Below are 22,564 nucleotides of genomic sequence, written 5' to 3' on the forward strand. Positions count from 1 at the left end.
AGACTCCTTTTCTCCCCTTGCAGGACCCAGTCATGCCAGTACCAAGGGTGGCTGGCTCTGTCAGCCCGGCTCGTGTCTGACTTGTACCCCACTGAAAAGCATGAAACGCCATTGCTCTTCACAAAAGTTCATCTTCATGGCTCGGGTTTCCAGAATTTGCAGCCACATTGACGTAGATGAACAAGTGACAAAAGCACTGTGGTAAGTCTTATCTGGCAGCTGGCTTGCTGAAAGGGACCAAAATGGAACAGACAATTTGCTGTATCTGCATCAGACAACTGTCTGACAGTCAAGGTTTTCAAAAAGAGCTGCCCAAAGTAAGAGATTTTTGGCATGTGCAGAGGTACATGAAAAGTGGTCTTTTTCCTAAAGAAGCAACCACAAGTAGAGTTAGGAGAGTAGTGAGCAGTAGCAATTTATAGACAAATCTCCTAGAATATGTAAATATCGGTTCCTGGGCCTTACATGCCCAATTTACGGAGCTAGTGAAGAGATTAAGATAATAATTTATTTACATTTTGCTTGGGACTGCATTAAAATAGTAAGGCCTGATCTTACATCTGATGCAGTGAATGGGCAACTTTCCACTGTCATTCATAGGCTTTAGATCAAGCCACCAACTATCGTTTGGCCTGTTTTACTCAAAAGCCAGAAAATGTCAAAGTCAATATGATTTTGTTTTGCTTTGTCCTGTTGTGCATAGCCAGTATAGTTGCAAATGTAAGGGTGGAAAATATTTTTCCAATAAACAACTCTTTTCAGTGATTTTTTATAAAACATGTTTCTAAGATAACTTGTTTTCACTGAAATTTGAAGGTGGTGCCTTAGTTTTATGTTCCCTGACTTTACATGTTTTAGTTAACTTTAATGTTTCAGGAACATGGATTCTTCTCCACAAAAGTCACCATTGTTTATTAAGCAAAAGAAGGGCACAGGAAATAGCTAGATGTACTGTTTGGAGGTTTACTTTTGCAAAGTTGGACAGTTTTTGCCATGTTTGGCAGGAGAGCTTCAAAGTTCATTAAGGAGCTTGTGTCAAGAATCAAAGGACCTGTGGCAACCCATTGCATTGCAACTGTGTCAAGAACCTGAGGACCTGTCACCTGGGGACCCATCCCTCCAGCTGAAGAAAACTGGAGGAGACAAAGGTCCAATGCTCTATTTGAATCATACTCAGAATTTCTCAAAGTTCAGGAATGTTCTGATCAAGGACTGACTTTATTTCCTAATAGATAAAGGAGGCCGGATTCAAAACTTGCTTGTCAATTCAGGTCCAAACTTCTTCGAAGTTTATTTTGGGGCGGAATAGTTCTGCTCCTTAAATATCTGGGAAGAGGCTCAGTGGAGAATTCAAACTGCAGGAATTATAAGATGATGTTATGTGTTTATCTTTTGCTATTTCTCCATGTTTATTTAAAAAGCACCCATCAGGATGACTCCACACACTCGGGTAATTATTTTAAATATACACACAGCTATGGATAAAAATCCAAGATATCTTAATTTGCTCTACTGCAACAGTTCCTGTGCCAAAGCAAGAGGCTCCCTCAACTTGCCATCTTGATTCGCTCAACCTGTCATCTCCAATAAAAACTAAGAAAATAGATGCATCTTGCCAGGATGCCCCCAAGTCAGTAAATTTGAGGTTTTTCATACAAAGAGGGTGGAAGCTGCTCCAGAATGGACCCTGCAGGGGAAAATACCTGCTATCTGTGCCTCCTTCCTAAACAAAGGATCTCTTCGCCCAGAATTGCACCTGTGGCAATATCATGTGTGGGAGGAAGATCTCTTGAATAGCCACAAGCCAAGCATACTGGCTAAACCTATCTATTCCTCTTTGACACTTTATATTCTGACTTATGTTCCAGTGGTTGTAAAACACTAGCCTTTTGGAGCTCTTCCACACTGGAAAATTGCATCATGATAAAACACAACCCCGAGGAATCTTGGTAACTAAGACAATGCTAAACATGCTGCTAAACATTGAACACAGACAGGGACTGTTGTGTTTAACATCACATCAGCTGGTTGTGGTTAAGCCCATGGGCTGACCAGCTGCCACAACGCTAAACATGATGGTATCTGCCTGCGCTGAATGTTTAACAGCGTGTTAGCAGCCCTAACTCTCAAGGGTCTTTTTTCTTGCGTGATCTGGTTTTCTAGCATAGGCAAACATTATACTGATATATGTGACTGTTGCGAGGTACCCGATTAACCAGATTGGAACAGTTTACATGGTACTCTGATTTATGTCAAGGACTTCACTCTCTTAGTTCAGCTCCTGACTAGAGCAATTGCAAACACCATGTTAGTTCATGCCTTGCCTTTGTTCCTGCACAAAGTGTCTCTGACCCCAGCACAGCTGGATTGTTATTGCACTGGGCTGATGGTGAAAATAGCAGACACATGGCACCCTGACAAAGCTTGGTTTTTCAGAGAGGTCTTATCCTAGCACAGGAGAAACGGGAGACAAATGCTTGAACAGTATTTATGTACCAGCAAGATGGTGAGGAAAGAAATGACAAGCATCTGCTTTCCTTCACGTGATTGGGCATGATGTATTGGAAGTACTCTCAGCTCTGTAATGTACAAGGATAACACAAAGTTAACTCTACTAGTGGACCAGCTCCAGAACTATTTCAGCCCCAAGAAATATGTGACATTTGGATGTCTTTTTTTATTTATTACCAGATATCAGACTCCTGCAGAAACAATAGATCAGTATATGAATGGTCTGAAAATTAAGGCCAAGTTTGTGAGTTTGTGCAGCTTGACGCATGACAAACTCCCCACAAAACTATTGGGATGACCAGATATTTGGCTTTTGAAAGGGAAAATAAAAGCACACAACAAGCAAAATCAGTGCTTTCCCTGAAAATGAGAAAAAAAAACCCCAAACAAATGACACACATGGCTTAAAGGTAGGAAATGGAAACCTAGGTAAGGGTTATTAAAATAGCATATGGTCTGAGAGATGGTCAGCTTTTATTGCAGCTTTTCCATAGGCAGAAGGGCTGTTTAGGGTCTTTCTCCTCACTTTAGCTGCTGATTTCCCAGTCACTGAAATTATAGCTTTAGCTGGACTACTTACAATTTCAAAGCTGTTGGAACTTAACATTTTGAGGTTTCTTTACACCTGCCAAATTTTACTGAAATTAATCAGTGGCTTCTGTTATGAGGCAGAAATGATGAAAATAATGAAGAAAATGTTAACTTTGTCTTTCCTAAGAAACTGGGTTAAAATTAATGTGCTACATTTTAGTTAATGACAAATTTTTATTTTTTATAGTTTTTGATAATTTTTTTACATTTTTCTATCACTTTTATAAGAAGGGAAAAGCAGTCAATAAAGGAGCTAGTAGTAGTGTGGGTCCAAACAGAAGAGAGAAATTTAGAAGATACAAAAGATGAGTTTGAGGCTATGAAAAGAGCACTCAAAAGAGAGAATGGGCATATCTGAGCTTTTCATGCAAGCCTGGGGGCTCCTCAAGGAGGAAAGGGAGTATGCACAGGCTGTGGAAGAGGAGGGTGAGCTCTGCTACTAAGTGGGCTGAAAGGGGATGAGCTGGGAGTACAGAAGACTGTAACAAAACTAAACCCTGTGTGGCATCCTTCTCCTAACTCCATTTTCACTACTTGTAAAATCCTAAACCTGAACACAGATCCTTCTAAGTGAATTAACATCCATGCTGGGGATCCTGTTTTGTACAGAACCATCACAGTTTAAAGAATGTCTTCTATCGAGTGAACTTTCCTCCAACTTCATGGTGTTTCCAATATTGTTGGTATATAGTTGGGCTGAAGCGCTCTTCTTCCTGGCACTTCCTCAAATGTTTCCCCCTCAGTGCAGACCCCAAGGACTGCACACATTGGGCCGGCAGCTGGGCTTTTACCTAGGCTGCCACCTGACCTCAAAGCCACTGCTTGGGAGGGAACTGACATCACATAGATGGAGGTGGAATCCAAACCTCTCAGAAGCCTGACCATCGTGTCAAAACACAGCTGTAAAGTAGTTTCAGATGAAGTGGGTATGAAACTGAAGATAGGGTTATTGGCTATGGGGAGGATGAAGAAAGTCCAGACTGTAGAAATTCTGCACAGAGGAAAGGCTGGGAGAATGAAGAGGGCACAAGGAGGGAAACAAGTCTGTTCTTGCCAGCTAGTACGAGGGAGCGGCAAGATGTCAGTGAGGCAGTATCAGAGATGTGAACCTGAGCCAAGGGGAATTGGTTTGGGGAAGAGAAGATTTAGGAGTCATCAGCATAAAGATTATAAAAGAGGTGTTGGGAGACAATGGGGTGTCCCACAAGGAAAGTGCATTAGAAAGACAGGGAAGGGCAAATGGAGGTTGACAGACAGGCATGCCAGCTGGGATAGGAGGTGGGTGGAAGGAGGAAGATTATAGAAACCACTGAGAAGTTGGAACAGCTTGAAGAGGGAGGAAGGAAGGAAGGAAGGAAGGAAGGAAGGAAGGAAGGAAGGAAGGAAGGAAGGAAGGAAGGAAGGAAAAAAGGAAAGAAAGGAAGGCCATATTCATAAGCAGAATAGCTGAAGCGTGTGGATCCAGGGATGGTCTTCAACAGAATTTGACTCCAGCTGAGAGTTTCCAGTGACAGGGAGTGAGCTGCAGAAGTAACAGGTGCAATGCCCAGGTCAGGTTGCAAGCTACAGAAAAGGATCTGAATATTCTGACTTCGGGACGATTCAGAGATTAATGAGTGTGTGGAGCACTGGCAAACTCTGAAGGTAGGATATAATGAGCAAAAGGGGTATCTCAGTGCATACCCACAGCTTTCACTATGCCAAAGAAACACTGTAGGTACTAGTGAGGGTGCAGAAACCCTCTCCTTCATGACCTTAGCAGCCTGCAAATCCATTGCCCAGGCCCAAGGATGCTTCTCACCAAAAAGGAAGCAAGACTGCTGATGGATATTTGTTGTCAATGCCAATTTGCCTCATAGAATCATAGAATGCTTTGGATTGGAGGGGGCCTTTACAGATCATCTAGTCCAAGCCCCCTGCAAGAGCAGGGACATCTGCCCCCTGCAAGCCCCGTCCAACCTGACCTTGAATGTTTCCAGGGATGGGGCCTCCACTACCTCTCTGGGCAACTTGTTCCAATGCCTCACCACCCTCATTGTAAAAAATTTCTTTCTTAAATCCAGTCTAAATCTGCCCTCCCTTAGTTTAAAACCATTGCTCCCTGTCCTGTCACAACAGGCCTTGCTAAAAAGTCTGTCCCCGTCTTTCCTATAGGCCCCCTTTAAGTACTGCGAGGCTGCTATAAGGTCTCTCCAGAGTATTCTCTTCTCCAGGCTGAACAACCCCAACTCTCTCAGCCTTTCTTCACAGGAGAGGTGCTCCAGCCCTCGGATCATTTTCGTGGCCCTCTTCTGGACCCACTCCAACAGCTCCATGTCATTCTTGTACTGAGGGCTCCGGAGCTGGACGCAGTACTTCAGGTGGGGTCTCACCAGAACAGAGTAGAGGGGCAGAATTACCTCTCTTGACCTGCTGGCCGTGCTGCTTTTGATGCAGCCCAGGATACGGTTGGCCTTCTGGGCTGCGAGCACACATTGTTGGCTCATGTTCAGCTTTTTGTCCATCAGTACCCCCAAGTCCTTTTCCACAGGGCTGCTCTCGATCACATCATCTCCCAGCCTGTATTGAAACCGAGGATTGCCCCGACCCAGGTGTAGGACCCTGCACTTGGCCTTATTGAACCTCATGAGGTTCACACAGGCTCACTTCTCTCTCCAGCTTGTCCAGGTCCCTCTGGATGACATCCCGTCCTTCTGGTGTGTCAACTGCACCACTCAGCTTGGTGTCATCTGCAAACTTGCTGAGGGTGCACTTGATCTCGCTGTCAATGTCATCGATGAAAATATTGAACAGCACTGGTCCCAGTATGGACCCCCGAGGAACACCACTCATCACTGATCTCCATCTGGACATTGAGCTGTTGACCGCTACCCTCTGGATGCGACCATCCAACCAATTCCTTATCCACTGAACAGTCCACCCATCAAATCCATAGCTCTCCAATTTAGAGAGAAGGATGTTGTGGGGGACCGTGTAAAAGGCTTTACGGAAGTCCAGACAGATGACATCTATTGCTTTTCCCTTGTCCACTGATGTGGTAAATCCATCGTAGAAAGCCATGAGGTTGGTCAGGCAGGACTTGCCCTTGGTGAAGCCATGTTGGCTGTCTCGAATCACCTCCCTGTCCTCCATGTGCTCTAGCATAGCTTCTAGGAGGATCTGTTCCATGATCTTCCCAGGCACAGAGGTGAGGCTGACAGGTTGGTAGTTCCCAGGGTCCTCCTTTCTACCCTTTTTAAAGATGGGCACAACTCATCCTGGTAAGGATTTAACTTCTAAACTTCACGGCCAAAAACATTCTCGTTTGACCTAAATTCCATTGCCATGTCTAAATCAAGGGCTTCCTAGCTCTCACTGGACCCCAAAAGTGCTTTGGTCAAAAGGTGCCCAGGGTCTAAACTGGAGTTTAAGTGAGATTAATTTGGGCCAAAGGGATCATGGTATGACACTGTCTGAATTTCCTCTTAACACCAGCCATCAATAGATCTAGTTCTGTATCCCTGGCCCCTCAGTGTTCTGAAGGAGAAGGAGGTAGGTGTTCCCCAAGAAGAAGTGGCAACAACAACCAGCCTGCTTTACTGACCCCAGAATATGTGGTAGGGTGAGATGGTTATTTATTAGCTGTATTGCTGTAGTCCTTATGATCTTTTACACTCACAGCTGTATTCTGATTTTGGAAAGGGAAAAACTGTTGTGCATAAAGAGGCTGTGTCACTTGGGCTCTGCAAGAAATGCACCCTAAACACTCGGGATTTTCTGCTTGCGAAGGCATAGGATTGTGAAAACCCTTCCTGTCTAGCCCCAAAGTTATCCTGTCTAAGGGGATAGCAGAGTAAGCAAGCAGAACTGTTGAAGGATTTACTTGCTGAGCCAAAAAAGCCTGTAAGTAGTTAACCAGTGTTTAGCCTTGCTGAACTTTCATAACACTGCCATTGATAACCAAGTGGGACCAGCACGGCACGGGCTCATGGAAAAAAAGAGCTGGACTTGTCCTTTCTCAATTATAAGAAGCCTCTTAAGCCCCAAGTGCTGAAAGATGTCAAAGTTAAGATGCCAGTAAAAGAGACAGCTGAAGGCAAAGCCATTGCCCATTTTCTTTGACAGAAATGTAGTAAAACTACGAATGGTGTGGTCTGGTAGCACGTGCAGTAGGAGTTATATCGTGTTCTCCTGAAATGTGAATCTGGGGCACAAGACTTCGGAAAACAGAGAGAAAGTCACTGCCACAGGGGATAGCTTTTCTATTCAAGCATTTGGGTGACAATGAAAGCACATTGTGAGTAAGAGGCTACAGGAAGGTTAAACCAAGGTATTCATGCTTTTATTTGTAAGTCTAAAACCAAGGCTTTTTTTTTTATATGCAGGCTCATTTTTAATTTGATCCCTGGTATTCAAAGACTCATAGGGCTTGGCCCTTCTTTGTTGGATGAAAACTAGGACTGGAGTAGGTTTTAAAAGAATTTTCATTTGGTGACTCAGCTGTAAAACTAAAGCGAGCTATCACTCAAGACCAATTTTTACAAGTTTTTTTCCCCACAATGGAATGGATTCAGGTAAATATTTATCTAATTAGAGGACCAATACCCAAACATTTAGGCAGTTATCTTCCAGGGATATGAAACCCAGTTGGAAATACTCAGTTTTTAAAATTTTCTGTGACTATTCCAAATTTATGACTAGTGAGAACCTAATTAGATTATTCCCTCTCTTCAATAGTCAATGAACATCCCCAGTTATCAAGATATATGTGGTCTGAATCACCAGAGCGGGATGGCCAAATTTCTGAGCTGCATACCAAAATACACAAACAGCCGAGAGCTATCAGTCATCCCATCTGTCAGAGGGCTGCAGGAAGGGAAGACCCAGGAGCAGGAGCTTCGTAGAGGTCCCACCACCATGCTGCCCACTGGCCCGGGGCTGAGCATGCAGCAGGCACCTGTGGCATTGGCCAGAGCTGTCCTCCTTGCCCACCTTCTGTCCCATCTGGAGAAGCAAATTCCCCAGCAGCCTTGGTACCCCACCAGTCCCAGCTACTGGTCGCTTGCCAGAACCTCAGGGGAAGAGCTGCACTTAAACTCTTTGCAGTCACGTATAGCTGAAAAGCAACAAGATGCCCCTTCATTCCCTAGCATGAGCTATCATTAATAGCTCAGGGTATTTAATAGGACAGGTTAGGGCACATGAAAGCTTTATGCAGCCAGTCTACACTGGATTACCCAGCTTGAGAGTAAAGGCAAAAATACAGAATATATGTAGATTTGGCTCTAAGAACATACATTTCAAGTGTATCAGAGGGGGGAGAAGAAGCCAGTGGCAATTCTGACTGTAGAGCAGCAGCCCTCAAGCACGCTCTCTTCTGATCGATGCAGACAATATAGTGCAGTGCCAACTGGGCTGAATTGCTTCAAGATCCAGAGGGGCTGGTGTACCACCTTGGTGGGCACCTCCACAACCACAGGGCTCTTCATGCAATCTGTATGACCACCTTGCTGTAACTACGTACAAACTGCTCGGGATGCCTTGTGATTGCTATTGCAGTCCTTGCTTGCTATTAAAAGGGTTGGTTTTCTGTTTTGCATGCAACCATACAATGCAGCCAGCAGTCTGAGAGGCTGTGTTCATGCCACATAGACGTACAAATCCAGCTCTCCCCTCGAAAAGTGAAGTTTGTTGTGCTGGTGACAGAGGTCACAAGCAGCAGAAGTCTGCAGTGCTACATCTAAGCACTTCATTTCCAGATGTACACACAAAGCAAGTTCCCACTGTTCATCTTGATAGGTGGTTTCTGTCTGAAATGCTACACTTGTGCATGGATCTGTAATAATGCAGAGTTGCTATGGCCTTTCTAACAGTTGCCAGGTCTGCTGAACAACAGTGAGAAGATTACATTTTCCTCTGAATTCAGTAGAGGTCTCCAAACAGTACTTGTGTGACTATGAGGAGAGTCAAGCCCAGGAAGCCTGTAATTATCAGCTAAATAAATAATTTAATTAATACAAACTCTGGGCTAGATCCCAGTCTGACTTGGCAGTTTTATTCTGTTTCGGGGAGGTATAAACCAGTGCCAAAGCCCCCAGATCTAGCCTTTATGGATTCTTCTTTTGTAAGAAAGTCCAGGTGTCATGCAGAGGGGAGGACCTAGCCCTGCAGGTTAGCAAAATGCTTCAGAAACAAATAAGAACTGACCCAACTGAATCTTTTTTCCCTCTTTAGTTTCTCAAAACCTCAGCTCTGTTCCTCACCCCAATCTCCCATCAGTTTTTTTTCATCTTTACATACCTCTAAATTTCCTGCCTTTTGGCTGGGACCAGGCGTACAAGAGCCAAATACTGTTATAGCTGTTTTTGTGTTGGTTCCAGCCCAATTGGAAGCAGGAAATACTAAAATTCCCCTGGGTAATCCTCTTCTCTGGAGACTTCCAGTCCAATTTTGCAGATTCATGAGTGTTACGTGCTTTAGGCAAAGTTCAGAGATGCAACCCAAGCCAATTGCTATGTAGACATGAGACACACAGGGAAGGCAGTGAGTTTTGTATGCCTTTAACATCCCTTGCTATCCAGGCGCTTGCTTGCACCAAACTATTGCAGAGTCTGTTTAGAGCTGAGTCCTAAATCATACTGTTTCTGCACTCCTCCAGAGCTTGGTCTGCACTACTTATTGTCTGAGAGTTCAGGTTCAGGGTGAAGCCAGCAGAAGAGCCGTTTCAGGACCTGAAAGCACAGACAAGAATAAAGCAAGCAGACTGCATCACCTTCACTTTGGTTCTCATCTTTGCTCCTGGACCTTTTCCTCTTTTGCGACGTTGATGGTGCTGTGTGGTATTATACCTCCCTGCCAGTAGTGCTGTGTGACAGACTTGCCCAGCATGGCTCAAGTGGCTGGAGACCCCATTGGTACTGTATACAGTGGCAGTGTTGAGAATTCAGGATTTGGTCATCGTATGAAGGGCCAACTGGGCAGAAACCCCCAACTGCCTTGCACCCAAGTAGCATTTGCACTAGCTGTGGTGGGGATGGGACATGCAAGCACTGCTGGAGCCCCTCTGGACCTCTTCTGCCAGCTTCTCTCTTTTGGGGGCTGACAGCAAACTTTAACTGGTTTGTTCTGGGAAGAGCACTCAGAGATGACAGTCCTGCAAATACAGTTCCTCTCCACAGTGAACTTGAGCTCAGATCTGCTGATGGCAAGCGTGTTTAGAGCAGCTACCACGCAATGGCACTACTATGTAATGGAAATTTCTACTGGCAGTGAAAAAATAAAATCCTTTTGAGAAAGGAGAAAAAAAGAGACTGAGAATAATCTGGGGAGCTGTTGGAGGAATGGGAAGGTATGAGTGCTGAGTTCTCATATCAATGTGATTTTTATCACTAGTGCACAAATAATCCCACATGATACCCCTGTCCTCACTGTGTGCTCAGCAAACAGCATGGACATACAAAGATTTATGGACATCAGCCACTGTCAGACAACCAGGGAGATTTGCTTCATGAGGCCTGTTTCTGGGGAAGAAAACGTGAGCATATGTTTCTTTGCCTCTGGAGCTGATCAGAAGATACTCGTTTAATAAGACTATTATTTTGTATTGTTTGCATGACATTAGCACAACATTAGTACCCATTGAAACTGGAGACCCATTTTAAGTGGCACGGTACCCAAGCACAGTAAGAGACAGTAGTCGCTTTGCTTATCAGCTGAACAGACAAGATGTGGTATGTCCCCTTTCCAAATGGGGAATTGATACACATAAGCGATGAAGTAATCTACCCCACAGATATTCAATATACGAACACAAGCATGACAGTCAGCTGCAATACTGAACCATGGTAAGAGGTTTAACAACACAGAAAACAATAGGCATTGTATACTGTAGGCTTATAAAATAGGACTGGATGAAAAAAGGTTCTTTTCTCCCCTGAGAAATGACAAATTTTTGTCAAACACAATTTGGCTGAAAACTGGAATATGTGCTGATTGGAATATCTTTTGTTTGGTAGCCTTCATTTATTTTAAGGCTAAATGCAAAAGCAGACACCTCTCATGGAGAATTTGTCTTTGACCAAAAAAAGAACACAAATTTTCAATGAAAACTTGCTTCGATGAAAAAATTGCAGCCAGCTCTGATGCAAAGTACCTTATGGTAGGTGCTTCCTTTCTGTTTGCTCTTGCATCCAGCTCTGCAATTCTGCACTGTGTTGGCCTTTACTTGAATACCACCTTCTGCTCCTAATATACTGCTGCCAGCTCCAGCAGCTCGAGCATAAATCTTCCTAAATTTGAGTGTTGGGGTGTTGTAGGGGAGGAGGAGAAGATAGAGAAGGGAGAGACTAGCTGGGGACAAGGGGGAATTCAAATCCCAGTTTTAGAAGACAGGTGTCCAACTTTGGTTAAAAAAGTAAAAAGGAAACGAAGTTTTAGCTGTTGTGGTCGTGGTGAAAAGCTAGAAAATGTGAAGCTCACAGGCTCAAAAACCACTCAGCCACGGACAAAGATTCCTGATTTTCTGCTTTGTTTGTAATGCTGGGGGTCGAGGGCCCTGAATGGGCCAGGTGCACCACAGCTTGCCATGGGCATTCGGGGCAGGAGCTTCTGCCAGCATCTCTGTCCTCGCGCCTGCCCCGTGGTAGCCCAGGGGTGCTGCCACCAGCCGACTGCCCCTGCTCACGCATGGCCTCCTCACCCCTCCAAAACCTGGGCCCCGCACACCAGCCCTGGGGAGGAGGAGGAAGGAGCAGCTGGTTCACCCACTGCTGCAGCTGACTTGAGGACCTTCAGTTACTTCTCTTCTGCCCGATTGGCTGCAGAGGCGGAAAGCCCATAAGAAGAAGAAGGACCTTGCAAGGACCACGTACGGGCTTTTGTCTGGAGCAGCTCTGTTACAGTAATGCTGGTTGCAAGCAACACGCCCAGCAATTGCCTCGCCACCTCTTTTTGGACTGTTAGGGATACTTATATCCATATGGTATAGGGCTACTTGTATCCAAATAGTGCATGCTAGTTTTGCGAACCCTAAAATGCCATCTTCCTCTTCCAGTATGAGCCAGAAAATTTGCAAATTTTCTTTCTGCCTGGATCTCCCTTCTGTTTGAAAAGCAGGGTTCATTTTCTCCCCGTGAAACTTCCTCTACAGTAATAACACAAGAAAGATTGCTTTTCCTTATCTCATGTCAGTCATTTCCCTACTCTGAACCATGAACTTGAACCACATTGGTCTCTCACTGGCAGCTCTGGGAGGCTTTTGGTGCAGGACCAATAGCCATGAGTCTAAACAATATGTTGAACAATCTCAACAACTTTCAGCATGTCCACTGTGCGGGAACGTGGGTGCTAAGGAGGGGTTTGGTGCAGTTTTCAGCTCCCTGGGCTGCCTGCGAGGTGCTGGGGGAAGACAGAGGAGGACTTCGGCTGCCGAAGCAATAACTCTGGGGACAGCTCGCAGGAACAGAAGCAGAACAGAAGTAAGAGGGCAGAGGGGGGTTGTGAAGTTAAGTGGAACTGAATAAGCAGAGATTATTTATTGCAGGAAAACAAGAGCTTGTTCAGAGGGTCCAAGCAAGGCACTTCCCAGCAGAGCTGTGGGGAAAGGCTGACAAATGCTGCACTGGAAATGTGCACCTCTGAGGACCAGACCCACCAGTCACAGAGGCTGTTAGGAACTTCTGGGAGTGCAGGGGAATATTTTTCCCTTTCCCTAAATTTCATTACAGAGGTAATAGTAGTGTGGAGTCGTGTCTAGCATCTATATTTATCCTAGTCTGAAACAATGCTCCTGTGAACAAACTCATGTACCAAAATGGTCATGCTTAAAATGGTGGAAGATGGTCATAGTTTAAGCTTTTTCATACCAGCGGTTTGACCCCTAGTCCTAGCTATATCACACTAGACCCCACCTACAATGCTGCTGAAAAATTTTTCCTCCGTCAAAAAATGGTATCATTTAATTCTCAGCAACTACTGAGCTACTATCATATCAAGATATGTAGACCAAATGCTCTTTATCAAAATAAATTCTAGCATGTTAGAAGGATATTTAAATCAAAGCTAATACCAGATGTTCTGTGACATAAACACCATAAAAAAAAAAAAGTTCAGATATTTTTCCTCTTCTTTGCCTGTTACTTTGTGTGAGAAGTATACCATGGAGTAATGAAAAGGTTATGCCAAACGTTTAAGAGAAAATTCTCAGCTTCAAATACTATATAAAAATGGAAATATAAACACAGTTTTTAGAAGGACGTGTCTCCAGGGGGCAGACTGGGTGGCCCTAATGGTAAGAAATGCCTCATTGCACAGGGTATCTTTCACATACAGTTACTTGGAGGACAACACACATTGTTTGTAAATTAATTCCGTAGCAGAAAATGGGTTGAAAGGGTGAAAACCACAAAAATGCGGGGAAAAATGTTTGCAGATCTGCCCATATCTTTTGAAGTAAAATCAGTTGAATAGTTACAGTAGCATGAAGACTTGTTTGGGTGGAAAAGACCAGCATATATATAATAATGGAAATTCTTAGCATCTCCGTCTCTGTATCGTTTGTTTGTTTTACACTGTTTTTTTATTTTTCCAGTTTCCAGCACTGAGTTGTATAAAGACCCTTCTCTTCTCCTCACTACAGCGTTGGGTGAGTGAAGAATACACCATTGGTACAGGATGCTCTCTAATGTGAGACCTTAGCATGTACCCTGCTCACAATGAACATGGTACATAGTCCCTGCATGAATGCTTCTAAGCAGCTATTGAAAATTAACTACAGTGATTATCGGAAAGGTGGAAAACTATTTTTATAAGGTTTGATGTCAGACATCACTTGTCTGTTGTGAAGGAATTTATTTTGGAACAGTCGTCTTAGCTCATAAGTTATTCTTGATATGAATGCGCTCCTGCAAAGGTTGTAAGTACAACCTCCTTGACTGATTTGCAAAACCTTCTACGTTCTGGATTGCTATTTAAGTTAGCGGGTACTTGAGGCTCGAAAGGACTATATATGGAACCGGAACGTCTGTGAGCAACCAGTACAGATACACCTAACATTGAATCCCACTGAATTGGCCCCATTGAAATGGTCACTAAGCCAAGACCATATGTATATCACTTACTAGGTGGTGGGAGAGCTTGAAGCATTTTTATTAAGTGTTTATCAAAGCATGATACATACCATCTGCATCATGTTATCACCTATTCTCCATTTGTGACCAAAAAAGTATACCTAATACCAAATGTCTCTTTTTTTCTTTCAATAATTTTAGGATGGCTAGCATTTACGTTTCTTCCAATCTGAGAGAGCTGCTTTTTTGTATACTTTTTCTAACTGCCTGTATGTTTCTTAAGTTCATATTCATCAGTGGGTGATAAAAACAGTCTGTACGTTCTCAGCTTATTTTGCTTGTGGAGATACTTCTAAGTACCCACATAGAAGCTTTATTTTTGTCCTTACTATTTTGTTTTGCAAAAGCTACCGTACAGTAGCTCATACCACTTTAGATTCAGGAGAGAGTGTACACACACACATATATATATATACAAAAAACCCTGTACAAACCATGCTGATTACAACTAAATTGTAAATAGCTCTTCTAGCAGGGAATCCCCCAACTCTGCATTACTCTGTGCTACAAAAGTAGCAGATGAGTCAGGTTTCCCAGCAAACAGGACCAGAAAGCAACGGCAGTGAGGAAAAGCAACAGCCACAATGAGACTTGTTGTGACAAGACTGTCATTACCTTTTTTATCTGTCAAGTATGTATTAACGAAGGGTACCTCAGTTACTGAGTCATTACTTAAGGGACCAGAGGCAAGTCGGAGAGGCTACAACTGCTTTCCACACGAACAGGGGACTTTGAGCATTTTCTGAGCTGTTAATTCACTAAAATGCTCTAGCAGGGAGTTAAAGTTTCACATATTGCATCATCAGAAGAAAAGTTGCCGCTGTCTGGTGAATTATCTGGGGGATCCTCCTTCTGGGAGCTTATGACCCATTTGTGGCTGTGCAATGCATTGCGTATCTGGGACACCAGGGCCTGACCCTTCCGTACAGGTAAAAAAGTGCCAGTTAGGGCTGTTTGAGAAACAGGGTTTTCAACTGGCCACCAAGGTCTCTCTGGAAGAATAAAATCAGGGAACAGAACTGGTTTAGCTTCACCTGGCATTCTCTCCCAGTTTTCCTTGCTGAAATAAAAACCTGAATGTGGTTTGGCGTGAGTGGAATATCTCATATCAGAAGAAATGACATTTTCCCCTTTCTGATACTAATGAGCAAATCAAAGGAGAAAAAGGACTAGATGTGAAAAACAGTCTGGGAAACAAGGGAAATGTGCCTCTTTTATCCAATGGTCCAATGGCCATGGCACGCACCCACCTCCAGTCCTGTTCTACCGAGAAGCTTCAACCCAGATCTTGACCTTCCCAGGCTGTGCCCTCACGACTAGGTGACACAGGTGGGACACAGAGCACGTCCTGCCTGCACCAATCTCCTCCACAGAGTTCCATGGGGACTAAAACGCATCTATGCCCCCTGCTACATGGGACACATGGTTTTTGTACCCTACTCCATGAAGCATTTGGCCATTTACATATGGCAGAACAGCATCAGAAGAGAGATTGAGATTGACCCACAAGCCTAGGAAGACGCGTGGGGTGTGCCCGAGGCGTGCACAAGGCACACATAAGTAAGGGGCTCAACGAATAGAATTTGGATGCTAAATTGCTCCTGAATAAAATTGTACAGCTCCTGCTGCAGTATTATACCAAATCTTTTAAGTACAGAGGTATAGCAAGACTTGGAAGATAATCCTGGAGTTGATTCGTATTTTAAACCCATGACAACCCAAGAATTGAGGCGAAAGATATTATTAGTCTGGCAGAAAAGGGGAACATGGGAACTCTAAATATGGTGGCTGACAAATATTTTTTTTTTTAAATGCTGGTGGGAGGAGTTTCAGGGGAAAACAGCAAGGCAGGGGTGAAGAGGCTTATTGAGTGACACCTGAGACAACAGCTGTATATGACAGTTGTGATAATTTTAGATGGGAAGAGAAGAAACCAGAGAGAAGGCAATGGGGGGAGAAGGGGTATTTACAGAAAGCCTCTGCTATTTCAAGTGAGAATTTGGACGTAGGAGGGCATACCTATTCCTCAGTATTCCTGAATTATGTCTCCAAAGTACGTGTGCATTAGATCTACCAGTCTGTCCCTTGTTGCCTGAAGCCCTGACCTATGGTTAATAATCATTACGCAGTGTTTTAAAAAGTAGGAGTAAAAAATTGATACTAAAATTAAAGTGAAAAATAACCCGAATTCTTACTTTCCTCACAGAAGAGGTGCAGAGAATTGTACTCATTATAAAAACTAAATGGAAAGCTGCAGCCCTCAAAAGGCAAGGTATGGTTTGCGTGCAGAAACCGCTTGTGCTTTGTTGAAGCTGGCTTTTAAACCAGGTCAATTAAAACGAGTCGCTTCTGTCCCTTCTGGTCAAGCAGTTCATCTGGTGTAGCTCCAGCCATTAAAGAATCAGCTGCAACGAAGCCAGCGTCAAACCGCTCGCAAACTGAAGGAAGGGCCCCTCCAAGTTAAGCTAATTGTTTTTAAAACACACCCTTGGTTAAGTGGCGCACGCCAGTATCGATATCGCGTAGCTGCCGGCTGCCTGCGCGCGTCCTTGCCTGCCTGCAGCTGGTGGCACGGCTCTGACCTGGGGTGCTTGCCGGGAGCTGTGCTCCTCCCGTTGATTTGGGTGCTCACGAACGCAGCAGGGAGCCGCAGGCAGACCTCGCGGGGTCCGAACGCAGCGCTTCGGCAGGAAAGTGAACGAGGCGCTCGTTTTGAATAAATTGGCTTTAAATCCCGTTTATTTTTGATCTTTGCTTTCTCTTAATAGCTTGCGACTGTGTTCGGGATCTGAGATTTCTGCAGAAAGCAGTGCTGTGGGGGAGGTTTCTTCATTTATCAGCCTGTCTTACAATCTTTCGCTTCACTTCTAAGGCAGACAGATTGATGGAATAACTACTGTACGGCGGTGCCACAGTTGTAGAAGTGCACGTTCTGTTACATTTTGGTGTGGTTTTGTTTTCACACACTGGCTATTTTTTTGTTGAAGTAACTCTTTTTTTCCTAATACCTCCAGCCACAAAGTAGTTTCATCTCAGCAGATGTCTTAAGCATAGTTCAGCTGCATCAGCAGATATTCCGGCGATGGTATTGCTCCCCTGTGACTCTCAACAGGGATTTTATTTTATTTTTTTTTATTTAAGTGCTGGCAACATGGTTTATTTATAACAAGGAACATATTTCAAGAGCATTTTCCATAACCATATCTATTTCTTCAATCTTTATCTCAGTAAATAGAACTTTGTGTTCACATTTAGATTTTTCTTTTTCTCCCCCTCCCTGTACTTTCTGCTCTTCAAACAGCAGCATGGCTAAGAAACATTTGGTGAAAGTGCTGTTTGACCAGTATTATAGTCTAGAGCAGACTCAGCGGCACTATGCAAACATTTTCTTTACAGCATTAGTTCTTTCACCTACCAGATATATCAAGCTAAAAGTTTGTAACACTGCTTTTTTCCCTCATGTGTGTTTCAATCTTTCTGACATCTGGAAAAAGTGGTTTTTGACTTGGTCCTTCCTGCATAACTTCTGTTTAAACTTGATTCACAAAAAAGATATAGTGTTTGCCTAGGGTTTGGGTGATTAAGACCATTTCTCCTTTTGCCTGGCAGCACTACAACTCTTTGGTAGAAGGAGCCCCAAAAGAACTACTCTGGGAATTGTCACGTTTTATGATGTATGAGCTTCTTTTTTTTTTTAATTTTACCATAAGAAAAGAAGGAGCAGTCTCCCATCTGCACGGATCTCCTCAGCCCCACCGAAGGTTGAGGCTCGGAGCTGGTTAACCATTAAAATGAAAGGCCAAAATCCTGCAGAGTCCTCTCAGGCAAAGCTCCCATCTCCTTTGGTAGGTGCTTTGCTTGATTAAACATGGAGGTCCAAACACTTAACAGATGAATAAACAGGCTTCGCTGGAGGATGGCCCCCGCTCCATGGACTGGGGCTGAGGCAGGGTCCTTTCCCAGAAAGGGGGACCAGAGCACTGCTAATGCAACCGCTGGGGTGTGGTAACAGCTGGCACCTTTTTGTCTCCTTTTAAAGGGAGATTTTTTTTTAAAGTCAGTGATTCTCACACTTGCAGACCCAGTGGCTGGGCCCCATCCCCATCTCCTCCAGATGCCACTCCTGAGCAGAAGCAGGGTGAGGGCCAGTCACTTCTGTGCTCCCAGAAGACCGACTAGTCTTCGCTATAAATTCGGATCCATTTATATCATCAGTCATGGAACTAGGGTAGGACCTTATGCTGGAAGTGTCCACTGGCATAAAATGATAAAGGTGGAAGACTTCCAGCTCCTGCACCTTAACCATAGGCAAAGGGGAAGATGATCGAGCTAAATGAAGTTTGTTTGTAGGGTAAGCTTTCTTGGAAGTGAGGTCCGTGGGATCCTACCTACTGATAGCTGCTGAATGATGGCTCCATATTTGCAGCCCCTTTGGCTACGGGAAAGAGATCGCCCATAGCGCTAAACTGTTAGCAAAATCCTTAGCATGGGTTTGGCTTAGGTCAACTGTCACCTTCTGTTCCTGGCTGGTGGGTCTGGAGTTAGCACAGGGAAGGGGAAACTCCAAATGAGCAGTTTGGTGGTGGCCATCCATTTTGGAGAGTTAAGTGAAGTTCGTAATACAGATGTGGGCTGTTCACAGCCTGCTACCCTCAGGGCCAGAGGCTGGTCCTTGGCATGTTTAATTTACTACTATATTTACTAGTATAGACTCCAGTGCCCCTTACTATTTCTGTTATGGACATAGAAAAACATAAAAGAAGAACCTATGAATGTCCCAGAAATCTGCTTTAAAGTCTTCCTCACTATCCATTGCTTGAAGGAATACTCATTTACTTTGTTCATCTGAAGATGGGACTGTTTTAAAATGCTGGTCAAAAGAATAATGTTTTTCTCTTCCCACTCTCAGTATTAGATCCTGTCATGATTAATAAAGCCATTTAAAGAACATTTTCCATTTCTCTTTTCCAGCTGCCCTACCTTGCCCTGACCTCAAATTAGTTAAATGAAATGGTGACCTTCCTGAATGTGCCTTCTCTTCCCATGCTGTAATCCCAGGGTCTGTTTTGTCTTACTTAAAACTTTGTTATAAGGATTAACTGTCCATCTCCAGCTCTGCTTTCACACCATCCCATGGCAGCCCTGCTTTACAACCCCTGTCGTTCATGACTGTCTTGTATTTTCACAGGAGCACCACTGCGGATGGTACAAATGAAAAGAAGAAAGAACTTCTCCCCGTTCTCCATAGTCACAAAACACGGTCTGACCATTCAGCTACAAAAATCTTCAGAGCAGGGCTGTTGAGCCCTGTTTTCATTCCTGGTAGTGTTACTTGTTCAATGGAGAAATAATCAAACCTCTTTCCTTCATCCACATTTCTAAAATATCTGGGATGGATTAGTTTATAAATAATACTGAAATGTGCATCAGTTTATCCACCCTTCGTAACCTCCTTATCGTCACAGGGAAGGTTTGTTGGGGGAAAGGTGTGGTTACATGATCTCTTAACTGGCCATTTGGACCATAGAGGTAGTTATAGAAAGGCTAGGGATTGCAGCTGTTGTATTTCCTTAGCGAGGGACCTACTCCTATCCTGACTCCCAGCAGCGTGCTGAGTCTCAGGGCTGCCTGTGCACAGGCTGTGCTTGGGCTGTCGGCACATGCCTCCTGCCCTTGCACTATCGTGACTCTTCTGGGAAGGATTGTATGTGCCTCCAAGTCTTTCCAGGCTGATGTGGTAAGTGCGAGGACAGATGGCTAGCAAGAAACCTGGGAGCTGCCAGCACCGCAGGTAGAGTTGCCCTTGGGGACTGGGGGACACTGTAAACCCTGGCCAGAAATGAAGTGCCTCCCAGGGAGTAACGCTGGGATTTCTGTAGCCTGGCAGGTTAGGTGTTGCTCCAGGCGGGTGATGAGGGTTCCTGGCTGCCTCAGCTTCAGACCTACCCTTCAGGTCACTTGGTGCAGCAGTGCAGGTGGAGCCATTTGGGATGTCAAGATCATGGTGTTTACTTCACCAGATTGAAGCCGTGAGACTCTTAGCAATGGTGACAACTGAGCTGGAGATGGCAGCAGACCCTTATCATGAAAAAGGAGGCCTATGGTTTCAAACTGTCTTTTCAAATTGTCTGTTTCCACAATGTCCAAGGTGCCTTTTCTAAATGGAGGCACTGTAGTTTCAGATCCCCTTCCTGCCATCTTGATTATATAGGCCTGACACTCAAAGCCATGTTCATGCCAGCCTATGCACAGAAAGCCTCCTCTGACCCCGTGAAACTCTCTGGAGTCTTAGAGTCTCTGTCTCAGCCTCCTCCCCCTTTGGCACTCTGTGCTTTGTAGTATCTGGAGCCTGTTGAACTTTGGGGGAGGCAGCACCTCCACCTTGTCACACGAGTCCCTCAGAGAAACAATCCACTTTCTTTGTTCTTCTGAAAACAGGGGGGGTGGAATTTGTGTTGTTAGTATTTCACCAAGTATTGGTAGAATTGCAACCTACCTGCACGTGTCAAACACATGGGTTATGCCTAAATTGAGATGCCTATATATTTTTACATGTTGAAAGTGGCAATCTTATTCCCCCATATTTAAACTTGATCAGCAACTTCCCATTAAATACATGTGTTTCAGTCTCATTTGGTTCTTTTCTCCCTTTATCCTATTTTCCCTTCACTTTGAGACAAGTTCAGCTCTGACAGATGCAAGTTTAACTCTTTTGAATTAAGAAGAGCCACATTTATTTTCATTTTTCCTTTGCTGGACTCTCCCATCTTTCACTTAGAAATTTACCAGATAATGTTCTCCATAAAATGACATAAATGCAGGATAATTCCAGAAACAAGAGTTTCTCCAATTTTTAAAACCATTTGGCCGTCTAATGTGTCCAAATGTGTATGTAGTAGGAGAGGGGGAATTTAACGCAGTGGCATGTTACACCACAGTAACAAAGAACTTCAGCAGGTTGTACAATACTGTATTTCCATTCTTTCCTCTAGCATCCTTGCAAAGATGTGGCATTCATTTAAAAAATATATTTGGCAACAAAATCCAGACCAATTAAACAAAGCTCAGCAGTGTCTGTCTAGGATCACAACTGAAAGTTGCTTTTTAGTTCGTTTAACTGAAAAGGCTTTAAAGCACAATAGCTGTTTGCAGGAAAAGAAAAGAAATATAAAGTTGCAAAGAAAAATTACTGACATGATAATTACAAAAAAAATCCCTAAATAACAATATTGAACTTTTTTTAGGGGAAAAAAAAAAGCAGAAGCTGACAAAACAAAGTTCTGAAAGTCATGTGGAAAAAGTTATTTCGTTTGAAGACCTTTTAGCCAGAAAACTGTATGCTGCTCTCAGTGCAGCCTAATAGCTGAGCTTCTTAGGAGACTAGCTATCCTAGAGAGTCTTCACACCCTGATGTCAGCAGTTTGGTTGCTTCCAGCAAGCTAAAAGTGCAGCCACAGTGAAGGGTGAGCATTGGAGCCCTGCGTCAGCCAACTGTGTGAGCTTTGTTGACAAATGCTGGTACCCTGGAAGAGGACAATGCTTCTGGTGAATGCAAGAAACCCACATGGTGCCAGATCTATAATAAGGTTGTTGGCACCTTAGTAGGTTTGAGGTGACTAAAATCTGTGATTCCCCAAACTCGCTCTCTCAGCGGGTTCCTCATCTGTCCATCTCCTTTTTGGTGCCAGAATGACTCTAGATGCTAACATAACCACGTCATCTTTGGGCTGCACAATGTTCCCAACTATCAGAGAAGTATTTCTCATGGTTACCTGAGGTTACCTGTGATTGCAGAGGCATGCTCCATGCACAGTGAACATGAGACAAAAGCGTGCTTACCATCAGCAGTCCCTGCCTCATTTAAAAAAAAAAATCCAACCTTAGTGCCTTTACATATTAGGCTGTGAGTTAGGTGCTATGACTAAGGAGCAGGAAAGCTGGGTACACCACCCTCATCAGCCTGAGGGCATTCAAAACCACATTTACTACTGAACTGGGGAGTACCTTGAATCACGACCTTGAAAATAAGGTCATGTGGGAGAGCTCTTCCAACCCTTCCTACTGAAGTGGTGTTATGGTGTTGCAAATAATGTGGGATTCGTATGGCTGGAATGAAAACCAAGAGGGAAGATGACTCAGGCTGCTTGGGGTCAGGGTGTTCAGCTGGTGCGGTGCACCTGGGGGCTGGTCTGCACTCCAAGGACAGCTCATAATTTTTTGTTCAAATAGTCCCTGGGTTAAAAATAAATAGTCATGAGATACTGTCTGCTAGGTTACAAAGTCATATGTTATTCTGTTCTGGATGAAGCTTTTGCTGTTTTTGTTGTGTACATGCTGATGGGGGAGAATAGCTCTTG

At 44.0% G+C, this 22,564-nt stretch overlaps 1 long non-coding RNA gene across 1 annotated transcript in view; it reads left to right on the forward strand.

The window, feature by feature from the left end:
- The window catches only part of LOC142404993 (uncharacterized), a 34,747-nt gene extending 13,947 nt beyond the window's left edge, over positions 1 to 20,800 (forward strand). Inside the window, exons 2-4 of the long non-coding RNA XR_012774024.1 lie at positions 24 to 201; positions 13,670 to 13,723; positions 19,396 to 20,800. This is a non-coding gene — a long non-coding RNA (uncharacterized LOC142404993). The remainder of the gene's footprint in view (positions 1 to 23; positions 202 to 13,669; positions 13,724 to 19,395) is intronic.
- The last annotated feature ends 1,764 nt before the right edge of the window (positions 20,801 to 22,564 follow it).

The sequence above is a fragment of the Mycteria americana genome, chromosome 1, assembly GCF_035582795.1.
Source record: "Mycteria americana isolate JAX WOST 10 ecotype Jacksonville Zoo and Gardens chromosome 1, USCA_MyAme_1.0, whole genome shotgun sequence".
NCBI lineage: Eukaryota > Metazoa > Chordata > Aves > Ciconiiformes > Ciconiidae > Mycteria > Mycteria americana.